The sequence below is a fragment of the Typopeltis vanoorti genome, chromosome 8 (genome assembly GCF_054136105.1).
Source record: "Typopeltis vanoorti isolate ZY-2024b chromosome 8, IOZ_Tvanoo_1.0, whole genome shotgun sequence".
Lineage (NCBI taxonomy): Eukaryota > Metazoa > Arthropoda > Arachnida > Uropygi > Thelyphonidae > Typopeltis > Typopeltis vanoorti.
The window spans coordinates 21,683,506-21,691,947 of NC_143556.1; positions in this window are offsets into that span (position 1 = coordinate 21,683,506).

Genomic DNA, 8,442 nt, shown 5'->3' on the forward strand with positions numbered 1-8,442 from the left:
CATTTTCTTTATTGAAATCTTTGGAAAATGTTAAGAGTGTCAACTAAATATTGTGAAATATTTTTAGGTAATTACAAGTTTATTTTCTTTGTAAATAATGTTATTTCAGCAAAATAAATTATGCATTTGTAAAACTTAAATGAACAAAGATGTGTGTTGTTTCAACTCAGCTCATCACATAGCTCAGAAACTTAGCATTATCCATAGTCTCAAGAAAAGAGCTATACAGTATATAACAGACAAGGATGACCTACTAATGGAATTAACCACAATATCCAGAGAACTTTCTTTAAATGGCTACCCAAAAAGACTCTATAACAAGATTCTCTTTACTGATATACCACATCAACAACGTGATGACGTCCAATACATCAGTACAATTACGATTCCTTTTGTCAGCAACCTTTCCAAAAAATTAGCTAACCTTTTAAAACTGCATAAGATCAGAGTGGCATTCAAACCAATCAACACTATTCGGAAATTTTTAAGATCACCAAAAGATCCTTACCCATTCTACAAGTACTCTGGAGTATATAATATACCTTGCTAATGTGGTATTAGTTACGTAGGTCAGACCTCAAGAAGCTTTGAAACGAGAAAGAAAGAACACATAGGATATGTCAGAAATAACAGACAAGACATTTCAGGCCTTTCATGCCACTTTGCCTCTACTAACCATCATATTGAGTGGGATAAGAGCCTTATGCCATACATAGAAGATAACTACCATTCAAGAACCTTTAAAGAAGCAGCTAAAGTCGCCTGTAAAACTGAAAACCTAAACAAGAATCAAGGTCTAATTTTACCAGAAATTTGGAAAACTTTTATCAGATCATTAAACATCAAAGAAATGAACTTTCATAACAATTACGTAATGAACCATAACGAATAAATCACGTTAAAGAGACACGCACATTGTCACACACAATACCAATTTTTTGTATGAATTAGAATTATCAGTTATAACCTAGTCTGTAACCTTCATTTTAGCTTACTAGTTTGTATTCCCTGAGGATGCCAATAGAAAAGGATTGGCCAAACATGTAGGAGGATAAAATAAAGCTACTTGACAAAGATTATAAAAAAAGTGTAATAGTCTTATAAAGATGTGTGTTATTGTTGTGTTTTCCACAGTGAAATTTATACTCAGTTATTCTGTATAGAATTGTCTAATGCTGCCTATTGACATTGTTTGAGTTATCTGCAATCATTTCATTCACATACTTGAAAATCCGACCTGTTAGAATTTGGTGGATTTACAGAGAGACAGCAGATAATTTAACCCCAAACACGACTTAAATTCTTAAAGTTTGGTATAGAAAAAAGGTTTGTACTCTCTCTTGTTGATGTGTTATGCAATTTAAGTAAAACCATATATATATATGTATATATAAATATGGTCTTACTAAAATTATTTTTTTCCTTGTGAAATTTCTTGCCATAAACTAACCAGAGACATAAACTAACAAAATCCACTTAACGAATTAAAAGTCTTATTTGTTCATGCAAGCCCTCAAATATTTCAAGAAACTGTATCAACTCCTGGAAGCAATTGGATATTAAATTAATAGCCAGATTTTAGTGGAGAAGATTTCACCAGAAATGTGACAATTTTGTTACTATATCTATAGATACCTCCACCAGACTAGAAAAAAACAGTCGTGGTGAAAGTATGACTGTTAGAAGTTGGTTATTTTACAGAGAGACTGTAGATATTTTAACCCATCACATTACCAAATTCTTAAAATCGCTTGGTGTAGAAAAGAAGGTACATTTTTCTTTTCCTTTCAAACATTTGTACATGATAAAACTTGATGTACATCATAAAACAGAAAAAAAGACATACATGATAGCTAATAATGTAATTATGTCTTTTAAGATGAATAAAGTACAAATGCTTTTTTTTCTTGTGAAATGTCTTGCCACAAACTGACCAGAGACTTTTTTTTTGAAATCCACTCAGTGTAAAAATTCACTGAGCAGATTTTTTGAAAATCCACTCAATGAATTAAAAGACATATGTTCATGCAAGTCCTCAAGTATTTCAAGAAACTATATCAACTATTGGAAGCAGGATATTAATAAAGTGCAAATAATTTTTTTTCTTGTGAAATTTCTTGTCACAAACTAACCAGAGACTTTTCTTTTGAAAATCCACTCAATGAATTAAAAGTCTTATTCAAGCAAACCCTTGAATATTTCAGGAAACTGTGTCAACTCTTGGAAGCAAAAGGAATTGGGTATTAAATTAATAGCAAAAATTTTAGTGGGGAATATTTCACCTCAAAAGTGACAATTTTGTTATTATATATGTAAATACCTCCAACAAACTAGTCTGTTGGAGGTATTTAGTCCAACAGACTAGAAAAATAGTTGTACTTAAAGTATGACTGTTAGAATTTGGTTATTTTACAGAAAGACATTAGATATTTTAACCCAACACGTTACTAAATCTTAAAAATATTGCTGTAGAAAAAATGTGTCATAGTGTGCAGATAAAATCAGGTGACTTGAGTGTGAGTATTTCACAACATTATCACCCCATACATTCTAGTGTTGGGATAATTAAAAACATAGAAATTAAAAACCAAAGCAAATAACAGAATTGTAGTTTTGTGAATAAAGTACAAATGAATTGAACAGTGACAATTTTGTTACTACATCTATAGATACCTTCACCAGACTAGAAAAAAACATGTCCCAAATTTGACAATACAACTGTTAAAATTTGTTTGTGTACAGAGACACATTACATATATTAACTCATCAAGTTACTTAACTCTTAAAAAGTTTGGCATAGAAAATTAAAAGGTATCATAGCATGCAGATAACAAGTGAATCAACATGAAAATATCAAATAATACTTGCCATTGGAAGAGAAAAATCAAAAAACATAATGGAAGTTAATAGCCAGACCCCTCTTCATTTAAATGATACCAAATGACAAAATATACGGGTAGGAATTTCAAAACTTTGAAAAGTTGATGACTTTCTTGCTTGATATCATCATAAATAGTTATTTGAAGGTGAACATTTTATTTTTTTTACAATTTTTCTACTTTCTTTCTTTCTTTTTTTTGATGGTTGACAAGGAAGGCTAATGAAAATATAAGCAGAATGGGGAAAGAAATTCACACACAGTTATATATTTATTTATTTGTTTATTTCTCAGTTATTCTGGCTAGAAAAATGTATTTAACCAATTTTTGAAGTAAAATAGAGAAAAAATTACAAGTTTTTTTAACAACTCTACCAGAATTCCAAAAACAGAAAGTCGTATGTAGCCTCAATACTATGATGTCATTGGGGATAGATAGCATGGGAAAACATGAGCACCTTTGGAAGGAATTAACTAAGAGTACCAAAAGGACAGAAATCTAAAGGATGTAGTCAACTAGATTTTCTGGTTATTTACAGAAATATTGTTCTTTTAACTAATGTGTGACTGTGTGTTGTGTTGGGGATATAAAATTCAACTATTTTGAAATATCGTTTTTTGAACATTCGCATTAGAAGAGCAATTCTGGAAAGGCTGTAAGTAATTTAAATTATCGTTAGTATTTTTAGACTGTATACAAAGGCATTGTAATCCATTTAAGTGTCCGTTTATTTTAATTTATTTTTTAATATTCCATTTGGTTTTTTTCCTGAGTGTAAACTAAAAAATAACAATAGCCACATTTTATGTGAAAAATATAACATTAATTAGAAAAGTAATGAACTAAGAGCCTGTGTAGCTCAGTGGATGTGGTGTTTGCCAACCACGGCGCTTGGCCACACGAAGGAAGACTTGGTTTCGAGTCTAGTCAGCGACTAGAGGAAATTTTTCTAAGCCTCTTTTCGACCAGTTCCCGAGTTAGTCGATCTCTGGCACGGGCAAGCAGGTTTTTCCTCCCAGAAACTCGGGTTTTTCATCCTGTAAATTCAAGAAAATCGACCGTAGAACCCACATTATTTCAGACATTTAAATATATTGTGTTAGGGTTAGGGACCACAAGATGGCGGCACATTTGAGCCGTCTCTCTTCACTGAGTACCGCTTAATTAGTGATAGCCTTGGGCCATCTATCTCTGATTGGTACCAGTGGAGATTTAACTGCCCACTCAGTCTCCAAAGTTAGATAGGGCTAAATGGCCTCGCTTACTCCCCGTATACGGGAATAAAAAGGCGTTAGCTGATTTTTAATTTTTTTTTTTTTTTTTTAGTAATGAACTGAACTTTAAGATCGTAAATATAGACAAATCAAAATATTCGGATGAGTTACGTATATAAAAAAAGTGCATGTTTGAGGGACACCACCATATAATTAAATTATTCTGGAAAGCTCGAAACGCTGCCGCCATCTCGACTCTACTTTACTCTAAGAATTCCCATAGCTTTTAACAGGAAAGAAATACCCCAAACTATATTGGAAATTTAGTACTGCCATCTATAGACAAACAAACACAAAAACTTGATGAGAATGGCAAATGTTTGTAATTTATGATATATGTCTCTGTGACATCACCACGTGATGTCACAGAGACATATGTTCCCCAGAAATTTCCAAACACATAATATCATGATTCCTTATCGCTAGACATCACCTGCTATACTCTACATGAACCAAACACACCGCATAATGTTCCTGACAGATTTGGGGCTCAAGAGTGAAATTCCAAACATTCCAGACTTTATCTTATCACTATTCATCACACATAATGCCATGTGCAAACCACTTATTTATCTACAGCTCATAACAGTACACATCCATGACACTGACATCGTTTTCCCATTCACCCTACCCCTACTTTGTTTAAAGTTCACACCAATCACGACACGAATCCTTCTCCACTAATATGTCTTCCTTTTCCATCAAAACAATAATGCCACTTATTTACAACTAAAAAATAACGTCACTTATTTACAACTCAGAAATTATCTTCATCTGATAACAACACACGCACATCCACGAGACGATTCCTTATCTTATATTGAACTTCATCATGTTCAAATTGCTTCACCAATCACAACACGAATCGTTATCTCTCACCATCACCCACAATTCTATAAGCGAACAAACCAAACAACGCGACGTCACACACACAGATGGTCCCAGAAAAGTTCCAAACATTCAAAAGCCATGATGTCACCCACACAATGACGTAACGTCATCATCTGAACATTCAATCAAGTCACAATTCCATATCTTATCTTGATTTTGATCTTTTCAGAAGTGCCCACCATACTACTTACACACGACTAAGATAGGATATTATTCGTGCTTTTACATATTATATTTTCTGGTGATTCGGGAAGTCTTGTGGTGCTTCGTAATGTGCAAAGGGAGAACTGTTTACGGTGAAGGCAATTTCATATTCGTGTAACCAATCTCGATTACATACACCTTGTTTAAGTCGAAATAATTAATTGTGTGATTTAATAATTCTCTGGAGAATTGCCCTCTTATGATGGATGGAAATCCTTCACCTGTGTGAAACTAGCTATCTCACCTTCAACTGAGGATCGCTTATAAAATTTTAGAAGACTTAAAAGGCAATCGGTCACAAGTGTTTCCATCGTAAATTTGAAAGTTATATCTGGAGTTCGAATAATCCTTGAAGGTGATCACCAGTTAATGTCTCTTTAGCTTTCAGTTCAACATAATGCTTATTATCATCTTAACATGTTGCTAAATCCTATTAATGTTTTTTAACACGAATCATCCATAGAAAGTGTAAGTTAAAAGTTGATTTGAACATCTTAACCCCAATAAATAAAGAAATTAAAACGAATTTGCCTTCATTAAAATACATTATAATAAATAAAATACCAATTTTTATTTTTTGTAATAAATAATAACATACAGTAAAACCTCGTTTTTACGTTCTCGCAATTTACGTTTTCCTGCATTTACGTTATTTTCCGTTGGTCCCGTCTTAAAGCCTATTCTTACGATGTATTTTTTTCCCACGATTAACAACTTGATGTGGACGTTATTTCCCGTGATTGGCGTTTTTTCTCGGGTAGCAATACTGATTTTCGAATCGATAGCTGTGGAAATCTGCGCATATCTGTTCCCAGATGGCGTTACTTACTTTCGGCTGTAGTTTCGTTTCTGCAATCACGGTGACCTGCACGCTTGCCGCAGTAGTGTAGTGATGAGCGATACCGTGATTTTTCAATCACAGTATGAATTGATATTGCAGAATTTCTGCTATGTAATTTAGCGTTTAGTTGCTTTCAAGTTGCGGTGGTGGATTATCCATGTTAGCAACATAGAGAAAAAAGAAAGAAAATGTATTTTGGTATAAGAAAAGATGGCAATTCTGCTACGTGTAGAATGGCATACAGGAACACGCATGCATTTAGCAAAAGATCTTGGACTCTCCGTGTCCACTTTGAAGACTATATTGAAAAACAGGTCACGCACTGAACTCAATGCAAAGCAATCTGGTACTATGTCAAAAAAAACAAAAAAAAATCAACAAATAAAGATTACTTTAAACAGATAAATGTAAGTAATTGTAAATTTATTTATTTTTCAGTTATTAAATTTTGTAATCTGGTATGTAGACTCACATACTAGCAGTAAGTCATCTTTTAGCCTTATTTAAACGTTTGTTTATATTTCCTGCTATTTACAATTTTTTCCATCAGTCCCCTGAAAAGTGTGAAAAAGGGGTTTTATTTTATATATATTATTTTATTTTATTTATCCTTTTTTTGATAATTAGGAAATTTAACGTTCTTTTTTAGTTATCTTACATTAACTACTTCGGTGCACCTTTTGGAATTGTCAGTTATTGTTCTATTTGATTTGCATTGAAGATGTATTGAATACTCAGGAGAAAATTATACTAATAAATAATTATTTATGTGAGTTAATTCCAGTATTATATTTTATTGTTATTGATGCTCTTGGTGCAGTTTCTAGATATCCTGTCCTATCTAGATTCTAGATATTCTAGTCAATTTCAGGCAATCAACATAAAATGTTCTTTCACATCCCCTCCCTTGCCACAACATTCTGGTCTGAGCAGTTTTATTTTATGACCAAACAGTTTACCACATGAATGCAATTATACTCTTAGGATGGTCATTAAATATTTCAGAATCCTCAGTATCTCATCTATTTTCCTAAATTGTTCGACAAGTATTTTATTTGATGGAAGCATGTGGCAAAACAGGAAGGCTGAAAAATATTACAGATGAAATTAAGAGATATGATGGTTATTCCAAAGTTAGGAGAATCACTTTGCCTGGTTAAGAGATATAATAATCACCAGCCTTAAAGACTTAACTACTTCGTCTCTAATTCAAAATCTCAAAACATACGGTAGTGCTGTTTTTCATTTTGCCTCGGCACTGATGAAAACAAAAGGGGATAACTAACTGGAGTAAGAATGTGGTAATATTTGTCTTTTGACTGCAATAAATTTTTATTTCGAGCCCTTCAAATGTTATTATTATTATTATTATTATTATTATTATTATTATTTTATTCACATAATTGAACACAGTCAAAACAAGATATCATATAAATAAAAATATGACTGGTGATAGAGAACAATTCTGATTCTTCCCAAGAATCTAAGGATAGTCCGTCAGGCAGCGTCGTAAAATATGGACTGTTCCAAATAATGCTATTTTTTGTAGGTCATATGGGGTCACTTCATTGATTTTTATTTGCTAATAGTAGTTGGACAGCTTCTTTGAAGTTGCATCAAGTGCACCGATCTATTGGTATGACTTTGGTGTGTTTAAGCCACAGTCGGCCAACTTCGATTGCCAGATCTCCATATTTAGTAATTTTTTCCAGTTCTTTGTTGTTAATGTTTTTATCACTGGGTACTGCAATATCGATAATCCAAACCTGTCGATGTTCGATAATTGTAATGTCAGGTCTATTGTGTTCCAAATGCATCACTCTGTATTCTAAAGTACCAGAGAATATTTGCTGTTTCGTTTTCCATTACAGTCTCTATTTTATGCTGCCACCAGTTATCAGAAGTAGGAAAGCCATATTTTTTGCATACATGCCAATGAACTATTTTGGCCACTTGATCATGACGGTATTAATAGTCAGGTTGAGCTATTTTGCTGCAGCACTGATTAGATGTTCCACAGTCTCATCTTTCTGATCGCATAATCTGCATTTGCTGTTATTATTGATGTTGAAAATTTTAGCTTTGATTGCATTAGTTTGTAATGACTGTTCTTGAGCTGCTAGAATAAATCATTCTGTTTCTTTTTTAATGTATCCGTTTTGAAGCCATTGCCTTGTATTTTTCACGTCAGTTTTGTCCTCAGTATCTCGAAGAAATTGGCCATGCAAAGGTTTATTTTCCAGCGTACATATCAGATGGTTTGTTTTTCCTTTTTGTAATCGGATTTGTTACCTGTTGCTTTCAGAAGGCCCTCCTGTGTAATTGCTTGAAGCATTGGCTCAGAGATGTGGTC